We start from the raw sequence: 17,301 nt of genomic DNA on the forward strand, positions 1-17,301 counted from the left end.
TATATGCAAACTTAACTTTATGTAGAGAAAAGTATATAAAATATACATGCCAACTTAAGTAATTACAAAGCAAGCACCTGCAGAATTGTGACAAAGGCCAAGAAGTAGAACATGGCAAGCATCTAATAAGGGAACCCTCTCAGTCACTGACTCCTCTCTTCCCCAAATGTATTTATTATATATAAATATAATATATTATATTTATAATAATAATATAATATATGATATAATATATAATATGATTATATTATATATATTATATATGATATATCATAGATTATATTATATGATATATCATATATTATATTATATGATATATCATATATTATATTATATATGATATATGATATATCATATTATATTTTATATGATATATCATATATTATTTTATATGATATATCATATATTATATTATACATAATAGATCATATGATTATATAATCATAATATAGCATATATTATATAATCATAATATAGCATATATTATATAATGATATAGCATATATTATATAATGATATAGCATATATTATATTATGATAATAGCATATATTATATTATGATATAGCATATATTATATTATAACGATATAGCATATATTATATTATAATGATATAGCATATATTATATTATGATGATATAGCATATATTATATAATATATATAAAATATAAATAAAATATAATATATAAAATATATATGATATATTATATATAAATATATGATATGTTATATTATATTATATTATAAATATGATAGCTGATATTATATTATATACTATATATGATATATTACACATAAATATATGATATACAATATACGGTATATTTATACAGTATAGTATATATCATATATAGTATATATATGATATAGTGTATATCATATATAGTATATATATGATATAGTGTATATCATATATAGTATATACATGATATGCTGTATATCATATATATACTATATATGATATGCTGTATATCATATATATACTATATATGATATATATGATATGCTGTATATCATATATATGATATGCTGTATATGATATATAAATATATATGATATACATATAGTATATATGATATACTATATATAGTACATATAGTATATATGCTATATATAGTACATATAGTATATATGCTATATATAGTACATATAGTATATATACTATATATAGTACATATAGTATATATGCTATATATAGTACATATAGTATGTATGATATGCTATATATAGTACATATAGTATATGTGATATGCTATATAGAGTACATATATAGTATATGTGATATGCTATATAGAGTACATATATAGTATATGTGATATGCTATATAGAGTACATATATAGTATGTATGATATGCTATATAGAGTACATATATAGTATGTATGATATGCTATATGTCATATCATATACTATTATATATTATATATATCATATCATATATTATATATGATGTATTATAAATCATATATCATATATTATATATTGTATATCATCCATTAAATGCGATATGTATGATAACCAACCTGACTTTTATTACTTCCTTGCATTTTTAAGAATTATTTTGTCACCAATTATTTTATTCTTAAACACCATTGTTTACCTATGTCTGAAAGTTATATAAATAGAATCACATCTCTAGTATTTTTTGTTTTTCCTTAATAATATTCTATAAATTTCATTCTTGTTTTTGTAGATATTTCATCCCTTTCTGTTTTTATATAGTATGTCATAACATAAACATACTGTAACATATTTATCCTTTGAATGCATTTTCCATTGCTGTGTAAAAAATTACCCTGAAATGTAGTTGCTTAAAACATTTGTTGGCGGCTGGGCATGGTGGCTCACGATTGTAATACCAGCACATTGGGAGGCCAAGGCAGGCGGATCACAAGGTTAAGAAATCGAGACCATCCTGGTCAACGTGGTGAAACCCCGTGTCTACCAAAAATACAAAAATTAGCTGGGTGTGATGACGCGCTCCTGTAGTCCCAGGTACTTGGAAGGCTGAGGAAGGAGAATCGCTTGAACCCGGGAGGCGGAGGTTGCAGTGAGCTGAGGTCGCACCACTGCACTCCAGCCTGATGACAGAGCATGACTCTCTCTCAAAAAAAAAAAGAAAAAAGAAAGAAAAAAAATTGGCTTCTAATTTCTGTGGGTGAGGATTCTGGGAGTGGCTTAGCTGGGTTCTCTGGCTCAGGGTCGCTCACAAAGCTACAATCAAGGTGGCAGCAGGAGCTTCAGTCATCTCGAGGCTAGACTGGTGAAGGACTGGCTTTCATGATCACTGACATGGTTGTTAACAGCATGTTAGAGTGAGGATGTAAGTACTCACCAACTGTTGTCTGGAGGCCACTCTCAGTTCCTTGCCATTTGAAGTCTCCACAGGACTGCTCACAACATAGCAACTTGTTTCATCAGAGCAAGCAATTCAGAAGAGCCAGAGTAAGTACAAGCAAGAGAAAAGTCAGAATCTTTTATAACCTCATTTTGGAAGTGACATCCTATCACTTTTGCTTATGCTGTTCATTGAAAATGTTTCAGTAGGCCTAGCCCACCATTCAAGGGGATGGAATTACACAAGAGCATGATTAACAGGAGCTGGGTATCGTGGGGGGCTCTCTTAGAAGCTGCCTACCACACATTTTAGGTTAATGAAGATTTGTGTTTCTGTTTACTTCTAGGGTGCTTCTTGTACATTTCTTCTGATGCATATGTGCTCACATTGCTGAGTCATAAATTATGGATATGTCATGGGTCTGGCTTTGTTCAATATGAAGTTGGTGAGATAGATCCATGTACTCATAGTTCATTTTCACTGTGCTGTACTGTTCCATGGTTTGGACCCCTACAATTTATTTATCCATCCTACTGTCAATTGACCTTTTTTTCAAGTTTTGCCTATTATAAACTACATTTTTGGAGATTTTCCCACATATCTCAGTGCACATTTGCACTGGATATACATACAGAAATGAAATGTTGAGTCCTATGATATGCATAATTTATTAGATAATTTTATTAGATATCCCCCAAATTTTCAGAGATAGTATCGTGCACCTGCAGCATACATTAAGTTCCTGTTGCTTCAACTTCTTTCCAAAATTTAATATGGTCAGGCTTTTTAATTTCACTATTTTCCTGGGTGTTAATGGGTCAAAATTGCTTATTTATTCTGTAAATACCTGATTAGTAATGCTGTTAAGTCCTTTTTATATTATTATTACTATTCAATATTTCATTTTGTGAAATGCCTCTTCAAATCACTTGATTTTTGTTTTTCTGTTCCTTTCTTACTGCTGTGTAGTAGTTCTTTCTAGATTTTGACAAGCTCTTTGTTGATTCCATGTGTTATAAACACAATTCTCCTACACTGTAACTTGCCATTTGAACCTCTGAATCTCTTAATAACTTGAGGAACAAAAGATTTTTGTTTTAATGAATCCAAATTTATTTATATGTGTGTATGTGTCATATATTATATATGTACATATGTGTTAGTGTTTTGTGGGTTTTGTTTTACAAATCTTCTGCTCCTTAGAAGTCATAAAGATATTTCCCTTTATTAACATTTAGAAGCTATCTTGTTCTACCTTTTACATTTAGATCTAAAATGCACCTAGAACTGATATTTATGTATAGTGGGAGGGAAAATCACCTGGAATATCTATCTATCTTTCTCTCTCAATTCATTTATCTAGAGATAAGTATATTCATTTTGGTATTAAAATGACCAAGCACTTGGTGGGGCGCAGTGGCTCATGCCTGTAATCCCAGCACTTTGGGAGGACGAGGCAAGTGGATCACTTGAGGTCAGGAGTTCGAGACCAGCCTGCCTAACATGGTGAAAGCCCATCTCTACTAAAAATACAAAAAATTAGCTGGGCGTGGTGGCACACACCTGTAGTCCCAGCTACTCAGGAGGCTGAGGCTCGAGAACTGCTTGAACCCCAGGGGGCAGAGGTTGCAGTGAGCTGAGATTGTGCCACTCTGCTCCAGCCTGGGCGACAGAGAGAAACTCTGTCTCATAAAAAAAAGAAAAAGAAAAAGGCCAATCACCACTTGTTGAAAAAAACCATCTTTTCCCTCTTTGCTCTGCAGACTTACTTTTTCTATCACCAGATGCCCATATATGTGGTTCTTTTCATTTCTCCACTCTCTTCCTCCTATTTATCTAACTTTATAATCTCCCACACTCTTATTTACTATAGCTTTATAAGTCTTGAAATGTGGTAACAGAAAACTTGACCTATTCTTCCCCTTCAAGATTTGCTTGTTCTGTATTGCCTCTCTGTACTTACATATACATTTTGGAATTATTTTGTAAATTTCTGCCAAAAAAAAAGTAAGCTGCTGTGATTTTGGATAATATTTCCTGAATCTGTAGATCAGTTTGATTATAATAGGTATCTTTAAAATTATGAGATCTGGCCACGCACGGTGGCTCACATCTGTAATCTCAGCACTTTGGGAGGAAGAGGTGGACGGATCACTTGAGGTCAGGAGTTCGAGACCAGCCTGACCAACATGGTGAAACTCCGTCTCTAATAAAAATATGAAAATCAGCTGGGCATGGTGGCACATGCCTGTAATCCCAGCTACTTGGGAGGTTGAGGCACGAGAATCACTTGAATTTGGGAGGCGGAGGTTGCAGTGAGCTGAGACCGCACCACTGCACTCCAGCCTGGGTGACAGAGTGAGATTCTAGCTCAAAAATAGTAATAATATCAAAATAATAAAATAATGAAATCTTACAATGTATATATTACCTTTCAATTATTTAGATTTTCTCTAGTTTATCTCAATAGCATCATACTATTTTTCTACATAGAAATATGGCCAACATTTTACTAGGTATATTTCAGATATCTTTTGGTTTTTGCGCTACTACGTGTGGTATTACTTTTTAATTTTTATTTTATTAATACATTACAATTCAACTCATTTCTTATATCTGTTATAGAAAGCCTGATATTGGTCCATTGTGTGGATGCTGATATAAGGAGAAGCAGGCCTGCAGTTAGAAACATCGTATTAGGAAGAGTTAGCCTCACATCAGGTGATGCAGGATACACATATGTGTACAAGACCATAGACCACTAGGAAAACTCAGTCTAAGTTATGACTGAGGCTTCCCTGCTCAACCAGCATGCCTCTTTCATGAAGGATCTAAGCAGTGGTCCTCAACCCACGGTGATTTTGCCCCATTAGGAGACATTTGACAATGTGTAGAGACATTCTTGTTGTCACAACTGGAGAGGAGATGCTACTGGTATCCAGTGGATAAAGGCCAGGGATGTTTCCAAACATCCTCCAATGCAAAGGACAGCTCCCCAGAATAAATAATTTTCCAGCCCAAAATGTCAATAGCTTCAAATTTGAGAAACTCTGATACACTATGATATATATTAATATATAAACATATATATAGAGAAAATATATCAAATGACAATTTTACTCTCTTTTGGATCAATACCCAACTCCTTTGCTGACATTCAAGACCCTCCATGCCCTCTACTTACCTTACTGCTCCTTAGAGTGAAGTTACAGTCTTGCTCACCCATGTCATATGAATTTCTATCTCCAATACATTTCTTAGGATCTTTATGTAACCTACCGTGCACCTTTAGCTTTGACTAATGTATACTTCTTCAAAGACTATTTCCAGGTCTACCCTTCTACATAGACTATAGAGAAAAGTGATTATTTGCTTCTCTCAACTCTGATATGTGATGCTTCCTCATATACCCAGCTAATAGGACATTTGCCCAGGTTTACCTTCTTTTGGATGATAGTTCTCAAACTACCCCACTCAGTTGGATAGAGCTGATCTGCTTCTGTCAAATATATACAGAAATATGTAGATCTCTTTTTCTAGCACATGATATCACTGAATAATAATTTGTTCCCAATGTGGTATCTTCTGATAAAATGAGAACTCTAGAAGTTTTTCTTCAAACAGAAAATATGCTGTATGGATTGCATGTTTGTGTCCCCCCCCTCCCAAATTCGCACATTGAAATCCTAACCTCCAATATCATGGTATTAGGAGGTGGGGCCTTTGGGAGGTAATTAGACCATGAGGGTGGAGTCCTCTTGAATGGGATTAGCGCCTTTGTAAAAGAGACTCCAGAGGGCTCTCTTGCCTTCTTTCTGCCAGGTGAGAATACAATGAGAAGTCTGCAACCTGGAAGAGGGCCCTCACCAGAACCTGACCACACTGGCATGCTGATCTCAAACTTTTGGCCTCCAGAACAGAGATAAATAAATTCCTATGGTTTATAAACCACGCAGTCTATGGCTCTTGGTTATAGCAGCCTACACTGACTATAACATATACCAATCAAAACTAATTGTAGGCTGGGTGTGGTGGCTCATGTCTGTAATCCCAGCACTTTGGGAGGCCAAGGCAGGCAGATCACTTGAGATCACAAGCTGGAATTTGAGACCAGCCTGGCCAACATGGTGAAACCGCGTCTCGACTAAAAATACAAAAATTAGCCAGGCATGGTAGCAGGTGCCTGTAATCCCAGCTACTCAGGAGGCTGAGGCAGGAAAATCGCTTGAACCTGGGAGGTGGAGGTTGCAGTGAGCCAAGATGGCTCCACTTAATTGTATACTTACACACTGTGGTGTTCTCTTCCTCTTCTACACATTCTCCACTAAACAGCTTTAATGCAACCCATCCTGGGTCCATAGGAACAAACTCATGCTATTAGACACAACTTGAATCACATATAATAATACTAACAGAATATTTTAAAACACTAACAGAGACCTAGAGTGACACAGAGACAGATTAGCACCTAGAGACACACCATCTGAGAAACAGACATGCCATAAAAGACACAATCACACCCCCACACATTACGAGGGCCAACATGTACCAGACACTGTGCTAAGCACTTTCTAGTCAAATTTACATAACATTCCCATAAAAAATTATGAGACAGGTACAAATAATTTCCACTTAAAAGTGAATAAATCCAAGGCACAAAAACATAATTTTCCCAAGGTCATCAGATGATAAATTGGGGTCGGGGTAGGAATTTTACCTGTCTGGTCTTTGACCTTAATTACTACTCTGAAGTGTCCCCTTCCCCAAGTTATAATGAGGCTGGTTTCTTCTCTTTCTTCAGATCTCAGGTCTAAGAGGCCTTTCAAGATTCCACATTTAAAGAGCCAACATTGCCTTGCTTCATTGTCGTTAAGAACTCACGACTATTTGAAAGTATTTATTATCCTCTACTTTTGTATAGCTGCTTGCCCTTCCAAGAGTTAGGCAAGAGAGACTTCCTTCATCTAGGATTGCCAGATATAGCATATAAAAATATAAAATGCCCACTTAAATTTGAACTTCAGATTTTTAACATATCTCATGCATTATTTGAAAGTTACTTATATTAAATGCTTATATTCATTATTTATTTGAAATTCAAATTTAACAGGGCATCCTATATTTTATGTGGCAACCCTCTCCATCACAGTCAACTCATCTATGGAGTCTTTCATATAGTTGTTTTTTTTGTTTGGTTGGTTGGGTTTTTCTTTTTTTTTTTTTTTTTGAGACGGAGTCTTGCCCTGTCTCCCAGGCTGGAGTGCAATGGCGCAATCTCGGCTCACTGCAACCTCCACCTCCCAGGTTCAAGCGATTCTCCTGCCTCAGCCTCCCCAGTAGCTGGGATTACAGGCGTGTGCCACCAGGCATGCTATTTTTTTTTTTTTTTTTGTATCTTTAGTAGAGACAGGGTTTCACCATGTCGGCCAGGCTGGTCTCAAACTCCTGACCTCGTGATCCACCCACCTTGGCCTCCCAAAGTGCTGAGATTACAGGCGTGAGCCACCACGCCCAGCCTCATATAGTTGTTTTTAAATGTATACCTTCAATGTAGAAATACAATAAGTATTTCTATGGCTATGGTTCAGGAAATCCATGTAACTGCTTGAATTGGGTGCAGGAACAGATTTGCAGGGAGAATGTTCATAGATATTTCTAGATAAACAAATGGATCAATTTTTTTTACCTTTGCTCTCTCACCAAGTGAGCACTAGCTCCTTTTTATGTAGGATTTTTCCTTAGAACTTTCTCAGACTTGGTGATTCCCCAGCTCTTCTTACATAAACCTCCTCCTTAACTCCCTTTGCCTTATAGAAAGACATAGAGAGACAATGTGTTTGTGAAAGCAGTCTGAAGATGTGGATCCTCATGGTGGACTCACCGCCCACTGTGTCTTGTTTCTCCTTTCATTCCAGGCTTCTAGTTCCTAATTTTTCTCATAAGCAAAATATTATAAACCGTTCAGATTCTTGAAGCAATAGCAAAATAATTCATACAAAATTACTTGTAGGTTCTCAAAAGCAAGAGAAGTGCCTCTCACATTCAGATGATATGTGCCTCTCACATTCAGAAACAGACACACAAGAAGGCATCAAGCACAGAACAGGAATTGAAGTTATTGCCAGGACTAGTATCTTTTGGAACTCAATTGCCTTAATACAGGTCCAGGAAAATGTATACCCACAAAATAAGCATATCCCTACAACCGGCAGACTAGGTGGAAATGGTAAGAGGAAATGTTTTGGGAACTCACTTCTACAACTCCCCTGATGTGGTTCTTAAGTGTGGTGGCATATCCAGAATGGATGATATGACCAGGCATCTGCTTCACCAATACTGGGGCCTATTGCTGAGTTGGGAACAGAGTTAGGGAAATTACATATTCTCCTGGGATACAAATACTAGATAAGTAATTAGATTATTTGATATAATTTTCCTTTGTGTTGTGGAGAACGAAATGAGGCCATAAGTACATAAACAAGGGAGGTCCTTAACCTGGGAGGTTAGGAGAAATATCCCAGGGTAGGTGGCATCAAAGCCATAAACTGAAGGAATGAGAAGATGTGGAGGCATAAATATTCAATACTTTTTGACCAACATCTGTCTGATAGGATCAAGTCCCTACTCTGGAGAAGCCTCCATCTTATTGGGAGTTACTTTTTCAACTTTACATAGTAGAAATATTTTCTAGTTTGTCATTTGTTTTCTATCCTTATTTGCTGATATCTGTTAAAACATTTTAAATGCATACATACTAAACTTTCCTTTTTGTGTTTTTATTACGTTCAGAATGAAATGCAAAACACAAATCAAAATAAGTAGTTTTCTGTATTTTTCAACCTGAAGAAATTATATTACCATTGCATGCATCAAGTCTTTCCTTTTCAACATTAAATGCATTGTTACTGTTTGCACACTTCCTATACAAAATAGGTGCTAAGAAAAATTTGGGGTGATAGAACATATATAACCTGCAAAAGTACCACCCACAAATCCTATAGTCCTATATAGGCTGTTTATTTTTATCGACTTTTTAATGGAAATCCAGTCAAAGGAGAAAGCAGTTGAGATGGGTGTGGCAGAATGTGAGTGAAAGGTGTGATCTCACCAGTCCCAACAAAAGGAGAACATCAGACCAGAGCCCTTCAGGTGCACTTGGGAGGCTTCAAAGTTGGATGCCTGAGGAGAGCTCCTCAGTGTAAAAGAAGGTGAGTTTTAATTCTTGCATTATTTCTATGTTTTATTAGAAGTCACTTCAATGAGGGATATGTGTTTATTATGGGGAACTTTTTTTTTCTTTTAAAGACTAAGTAGACAGACTAGGAAGTATAGGAATTGTCTCACATCATTTTTTTAAATGAAATTCCTCTGCCCCCTAAACCTTGAAAATTTTTTGGATAAAACATTACTAAGGATTCTGGGGAGTTGTCCTTAAAAATATAAATGCTTGTATCACATCATGGAACTATTTAATGTTATGTCAATATTATTTGTTGGACCTAGACTAAAATGGAAAGTCATAGAAACATGGACCATAGTTTATAGAGCTTAAAAATCTTATAAGGCACTCAGGTGTTAGGCAAAAATGACACTAAAGAATAGTATAATTATAAGTAGATGTGGTTAATTAAATAAAAACAAGACTGGCCCCTTTCTAAAGCAGTTATTTATAGGTATGAATCATATTTCACTTGTAATCTCTTGCTACCATTTAAAAAAAATTTCCCCCAGAGGAGGATGCACCATTTTGGAAATACTGCAATACCAAGATGATGTGTGGAGTGGACAGAGGAAGTTGCTATTCTATCTCCTACTTCCAAAAGTCCATTTAATATATTGTTCCTTGGATACAGGATATATCAGATATTAAATTGATAAGAACAAACATTACACTTGATGTTAGCCAAAAGGCCGAGAAGCAATTTCTGTTATATTTAACTCCTAATTTTGGCCTAAGTACTGTCAAAGTCAAAATAAAATATAGAGATGAATCTCTAAACATTTTATTTGGGAATCACAAAATTGCAATTCGAGACATATGCACAGACTGGGGTGGTCCTCGGTATGTCTGAAGAACAGAGAAAGTTGGAGATTTTACTAGAAAGAGAAACGTTATATATTGTTTTGAAAGAAAGCTAATTGGCACTAGAGAAGCTCTTGGGAGCTGGCAAGCTCTGACCTGCAAGTGACAGTAGTAAGTAAAATGTCTTAGAGTCACCAAAAGTCATTTCAGCATCTACTAGGTAAAACTAGTCTTAGGAATAAAGCAAGCCATTTCAGCAGCTGAGCTTATGGAAAAGGTAAGAACCACATGAATGATGGTAGAGATCCCTTTACTGAATTCCATTAGCAGGGACAAAAGAGGTCTTTACCAGGAAAAACTGTCTGGAATGGTAGAGCAGAAAAACTACCATTAAGAAGAAGAAAATTTATGCTTTTATGCTGACCCACAGCATCATATTTCCACCTCTGGCTGCATGTTGGTTCTTTTAAATAGGTAGTGGAGGTCTTCTACCAGTTCACAAGTGTAGGTATGCTGGTCAAGTGTGCTCAGCTAATAACTCCATGAAGTTTAACATTCCAAAGGATTCGTTAACAGCACCTAATAAGAACCTTTTTAAAACAGCTAGAAGTGGTGATACTAGGAGCTGCAAGATTTTGCAACCTTGTGATTTTTATAGTTTTAATAAACCCCAGCAATAAGCCAGTGTCTTAAACTAGGATTTGATTCTGTTCACATTTGTCAGAAAGAGTTAAGAGACCCAAAATATTTTGTTGATACAGAACTACAGGTCATTGTAACCGATAGTTACTTATTTAACCAAAATGATCATCAAAAGACTTTAAAGGCAATACAGAAAGTTACACAGACGTAAAAACCTTAATCCTTGTAAATTTCAGTTTTCGTTAAGCAATCACAAACCTAATAAAGACAACACAGGAACTATCTTGATAATATTTAAAACCAGGCTTCTCAGCCGGGCATGGTGGCTCACGCCTGTAATCCCAGCACTTTGAGATGCCGAGGCGGGCGGATCACGAGGTCAGGAGATTGAGTCCATCCTGGCTAACATGGTGAAACCCCATCTCTACTAAAAATACAAAAAATTAGCTGGGCATGGTGGCAGGTGCCTGTAGTCCCAGCTACTCGGGAGGCTGAGGCAGGAGAATGGCGTGAACCCAGGAGGCAGAGCTTGCAGTGAGCAGAGATTGTGCCACTGCACTCCAGCCTGGGTGACAGAGCAAGACTCTGACTCAAAAAAAAAAAAAAAACAAAAACAAAAAATCAGGCTTCTCAAAGGGACAAAAAGCTAAAAGCACTTCTGAGATATGAATCTGAGTTTTCAAAAAAAAAAAAAAGCTATAGAATTGAAAAGCAAAAGTTTTTATTAATTTCATTAAGAGCAAATCAATACCTTAAGAAAACCATGGTTTTTTTTGTTTGTTTTTTGGTTTTTGGTTTTTAGTTTTTTTGAGATGGAGTCTCGCTCTGTCGCTCAGGCTGGAGTGCAGTGACACAATCTCGGCTCACTGCGGCCTCTGCCTCCTGGGTTCAAGTGATTCTCCTGCCTCAGCCTCCTGAGCAGCTGGGACTAGAGGCACGCACCACCATGACCTGCTAATTTTTGTATTTTTAATAGAGATGGGGTTTCACCATATTGGCCAGGCTGGTCTCAAACTCCTGACCTTGTGATCCACCTGCCTTGGCCTCCCAAAGTGCTGGGATTACAGGTGCAACCCACCGTGCCTGGCCAGAAAACCTTGTTTTAAAAGAGGGGACCATTCTTTAGAAAGACTATTATAAACAGTTCCCTTTTAATTATTCCTAAGAATCATATACAAAATTCCTTTTATATATTCCCCTTCACAAACCTTGTCACAACTTACAAAGACCATCTGTGATATGCTTGGACTTTCTGACTTGTCCTATACTACCTCTTCCTTAAATACCTAGTAATTTGACTCTAGAACAAGAGTTTACCATATAAGATTTTCTTTTCATACTGCAATAGTCCTCTCATATTGATTTTTTAAAATTGAAGATCCTTTTTCATATAGTTATGCTCTTTTCTTTATAACCTTCCTTTATACAATTATTCTTTATGACCTTCCTTACCAAAAATACATCTCCACATCCATAACTTTCTTCACATCTCTCCTACTTATAGATTCCTTATTTCATAACCTTTTCTAATCCATAATTTGAATCAACCTTTATATAGTTTCTGAATTTGACAAAATTATTATCTCAATAAGAACACATTTTAACTAAATATTTTTATTTGCCACTTCAAAAGTTACCTAAGGCTCTTCCATGGAGATGGTAAGGTGTCCAGTGGGAGCTGTGGGGGACCTTGGGCCCCGTCAGTCTTGTTTTCTTGGCCATTATGGGTTTGGGTAGCCTAGGCTCCCTTTGAAGCTTGGAACAGTCCCTTTTTCAATGGCCCTCTTGCTTACAGAAGGCACAGTGATATTAGCCCTGGGGCCAGCAAGTTCGGGGCTCTCATCTGGGCATCTGAGATGCTGATCTCAAATCTCCTCAGGCTGGCTAACCCTGAGGTGGGAGAGGGTGCTTAAAGTAGTCACTAACAATTGCATTTTGGAGATTATTTCTTTTGGTTCTCTCTGCCTGTTTTGACCTGTGCCTATTGTTGTAAACTGGAAAGGCCATATTTAAAAATTGGCTTATAGGAGTTTGCGTTTCCCCTTTCTGCCTGTTATAGCTTCCTCCTAACATCAAGGACAGACTGAGTGATAAAAGAGTTTGCCTTTCTGGGGAGTCTGTCCTGCAATATTTCCTGAGTGCCTCAACCAAACAGCCCTGACTAGAATAGGATTTTTATCCTCCCCTACAGTTACTTCTCTAACCTTGTCATAATTAACTGGATTAAGCACACTTTCATATCTTCTATTAAACAAGTTACCTATGATTTCTACATTTGAGATCTCAGGAACCCCTCTGGTAATCCCACTGGGGGTCCAAATCTGGAAGTACACTCCCACATACAATAAATGGCATGATCCTGGTTACAAGCAGCCATTCCATCAGCATATGCCCAGGTAGTATTCAAAAATCCCTTGTTTCTCCTCTACAGCACAGCAGCTGGACACTATTTGCAAGTCATGCCAAGTTACATCAAACTATAAACTTCCCTGGATCCTCTGATATCAGCCAATGTTTCCCTTGCATGAAGCTAAATCAGACATGGAAAAAGGCACAAGTACTGTTCCCGCCATTAGCAACGTCTCAACCTCTCACAATAGATGTAAGTTTGATTTTAAGGGCTGATAGGACTTTATCACTCCTGATTAGACTGGTTGGACTTATTTCCTCAGGCAGTATGGCATATAGGCTGGAGCTAGTTGGTTAAAGCAGAGGGGTGCCTGATGAACTTGGGATGGAATCCTATAGTGGAGAACTGGCAGGACCCCTTCCTCATATTAAGGCACCAAGGAGGCTCCAGGGAGAGTGAACCATTTTTAGGCCAAATTTCTTGGGAAATTAATTTGTACTAAACAGTGTTATAATAGAAGATGAGTTTTTAAGACATCAAATTTGAATTTGCTTTAGTTGCCTAAAAGGCACCCTAGCAGCAAGTGTTTCAGGACGCTCACTGTTGTTATGTCTACCAGAGATACCTACTAAACCCAGAAATTCTTCCAAGTCCAGAGAGTCCAGTTACTTTTCCTTTCAAATTTCCACCTCCCTTTTCTTCAAGAGCAGTAGGGCAATTACCACTGACTCCTGCCAAAAGAACATGGGTATCAAGAAGTAGGTGCCACAAAAGTGAAAGATGAGTGGGCAGTGGGCTGGCAACTACCATCACTAGCTAATGGAATGTTACAAAGAAGGCACTTTAAGTATGGAAGTAAAAAAACGCTGACCAAATTAAGAACCCTTAGTGGAAATTTAAACCCCAATCTTAGAAAGGTGACCAAAAAACAAAGCCCCTAGGGCAGGACTCTCAATTCTAATGCCACGTAGAGTGGGACTGACAATAACCCAATAAATTCCCCCTAGAGTGGGACTCTAACCCAATCCTAGAAGGAACATGGCTCTGACATACAACCATGCATTTAGGAACTGAATGGTAATATCAAGTAGCCAGTCATTAGAGATTTAATAGACAATGGTCAAAAACGGGGCAATGGGGACATAATCTGAACATGGGACTAGCTGGAGGCCCCACTTTCATTTCCTGGTTTACCCAGAAAGGTCAATATGACAGGGAAATCACAGAAACCACATGGTGCCAATTGGCCATTAATTTGGGTCCAGGCAAAGGTTTCCAAAGCTTCAGTGTACAACCAGTTAGTCACCAAGAAAACATGGCTCTGAAAAGAGCCTTTGGCTAGTATATAGCATTACAGTATCACAACTCCAAACTTTATCTTGATGGTCAACCGCCTCATCTTGATGCTCCCTTCATGGTCTCTTCATTTTGATGGTTCCTTCCTTCAGGGTCACCAGGCTGACACAGGTGAACCCCAAAATTGGGACTTAACCCTGGAGGGCTTTTGGCTTCAGAGTTAATTTAAAAACACTTCCTAGACCAAGAGTGTACAGCAAACTGCTCCATAAACAAAGGGCGACCTGTGTGCTAACCCACAGGCAGCACAGCCTGTAGTAGTAGTATACAGAAAAGTGGGTGCTCCACAGAGCACAAGCTAACCCACAGGCAGAGCAGCCAAGTAGCAGCATGCAGCAAAGTGGGCGCTCCACACAGCACAAGCTAACGCACAGGCAGAGCAGCCCAGAGTAGCAGCATGCAGCATAATAGGTGCTCCACAGAGCAAGGCTCACCCATAGAGCATCCCAGAGTAGCAGCATAGTACAGCAAAGCGGGTGCTCCACAAAGCAAGGCTAACCCACTTTGTAGGCTAACGAGAAGCCTACAGCAACTGTGTACAGCAAGGTGGATGCTGCAGAAAGCACAACTAACCCACAGGCAGAACAGCCCAGAATAGCAGTGTACAGCAAAGTGGATGCTCCACCAGTAGAACAGACAGGAAGGGCAGGAGCAGTGTTCAGCAACAGGAGCAGTCCAGAGCAGGAGTCAGAGCAGGAGCCAGAACTGAAGAAAGAGCCACAGTAAAGCACACAGGCTAGCTATATTTATACCCACTATTAATTATATGCTAATTAAGTAGTGTGTTATTCAGAATTTTCTAGAAAAGGGGCAGGGGGAGCTCCCAGAACCCTATAGGGTAACTTCTGAGTCATGTCCATGGCATTTGTAAACTGTCATGGCGCCGATGGGAGTGTCTTTATTCTAATGAGCTGTGAGGGCAACTAGAGGTTGCTTTGTCACCATCTGCTGGTTTCAGCCAGCTGTTTTGTTTTGTTTTGTTTGAGACTGAGTCTGGCTCTATTGCCCAGGCTGGAGTGCAGTGGCTCCATCTTGACTCACTGCAACCTCCACCTCCCGGGTTCAACCAATTCTCATGCCTCAGCCTCCCTAGTAGCTGGTATTACAGGTGCATGCCACCATGCCCAGCTAATTTTTGTATTTTTAGTAGAGATGGGGTTTCACCATATTGGCCAGGCTGGTCTCGAACTCCTGACCTTAGGTGATCTGCCCACATCAGCGTCCTGAAGTGTTGTGATTACAGGTGTGAGCCACCGCACCCAGCCAGGGTTTTTTGTTTTTGAGACAGGGTCTTGCTCTGTCGCCTCAGCTGGAGTGCAGTGGCACAATCGTAGCTCACTGCTGCCTTGATCTCCCAGGCTCAAGCAATCCTCCCACCTCAGCCCCCCAAGCAGCTGAGACTACACGTGTAGGCCACCATGTCTCGCTAATTTTTTTTTAACTTACATTTTTAGGGATGGAGTTCTCACTATGTTGCCCAGCTGATATCGAACTTCTAGGCTCAGGGGATCCTCCCACCTCAGCCTCCCAAAGCACTGGGATTATAGGTGTGAGCCACCACTCTGCTGAGGTTTTTTTTTGTTTGTTTGTTTTTTAACTGCATCCTGTTTTTGATCCGCATGGTCATTACCGGTGCTTGGAAAAGAAATCCTGCTGATCTCCTACCTCACTTTGGAAAATTCTTTTCAAGATTAAGTATATGACTATTTATAAAGAACTTAGTACAGTGAGACCAACAATCAATTATTTAAAGTTGTTTTACTCTTGTTAGTGTCATTATTAAATTTTTAAATTCTTTTCATTATTCCATATCCCATGTTGTTGTATTTTCACAGTGAATATGAGTCTGCATCCAGTTATGGCCAATGACTTCATATTCTTTTGTGATCTATGGAGTTTCAGATGTGAGTACGTTCAGACAAGACAAGACCATCACAAACCACTGAGATATATTCATCTCTGCTGCTTGTGACCTGGGGTCCTCCTTCTTCCCCTCTGACTGCCACTATTGGGAGGCAGAAGTAGGAAGAACAACAGAATGGGCTGTGGGTGTAATTTTGTTTTATCATTTTTTTTAGAATTACTACCTTTTTTTTTTTTTTTTACATTTTTGCTTTTAAAAATAGTTTTGCTAAAGTATAATTGGCATATGATAAACTGCACATAAAGTATACACGTTAATGAGTGTGACATAAGTATTCATATGAACCCGTTACCCTAATCAAGACACTGAACTTGCTGGGCACAGTGGTTCACGCCTGTAATCCCAGCACTTCAGGAGGCCGAGGCAGGCGAATCACCTGAGGTCAGGAGTTCGAGACCAGCCTGACTAACATGGTGAAACCCCATCTCTACTAAAAATACAAAAATTAGCCGGGCATGGTGGCATATGCCTGTAATCCCAACTACTCAGGAGGCTGAAGCAGGAGAATCACTTGAACCCAGGAGGCAGAGATTGCAGGGAGCCAAGATCACGCCATTGCACTCGAGCCTGGGCAACAGAGCAACACTCCGTCTCAAAAAAAAAAAAGACAGTGAACTTATCCATCACCTCTAAAATATACTTGTCCCCCTTTGTAATACCTTTCTCCTAT

General features: G+C 38.2%; 1 protein-coding gene and 1 non-coding gene across 3 annotated transcripts in view; both read right to left on the reverse strand.

Moving 5' to 3' along the window:
- H2BC11 (H2B clustered histone 11) overlaps positions 1 to 17,301 on the reverse strand; it is a 37,813-nt gene that overhangs the window by 4,716 nt on the left and 15,796 nt on the right. For both annotated transcript variants that reach the window (XR_008548790.2, XR_008548791.2), the window contains exon 3: positions 2,334 to 2,406. The gene's annotated coding sequence lies outside the window, so the exon portion shown is untranslated. The remainder of the gene's footprint in view (positions 1 to 2,333; positions 2,407 to 17,301) is intronic.
- On the reverse strand, positions 10,069 to 10,259 carry LOC112209721 (U2 spliceosomal RNA). Its single transcript, XR_002944530.1, has one exon. It is a non-coding gene; the product is annotated as a U2 spliceosomal RNA (small nuclear RNA).

Source organism: Pan troglodytes, chromosome 5, assembly GCF_028858775.2.
Source record: "Pan troglodytes isolate AG18354 chromosome 5, NHGRI_mPanTro3-v2.0_pri, whole genome shotgun sequence".
Classification (NCBI taxonomy): Eukaryota; Metazoa; Chordata; class Mammalia; order Primates; family Hominidae; genus Pan; species Pan troglodytes.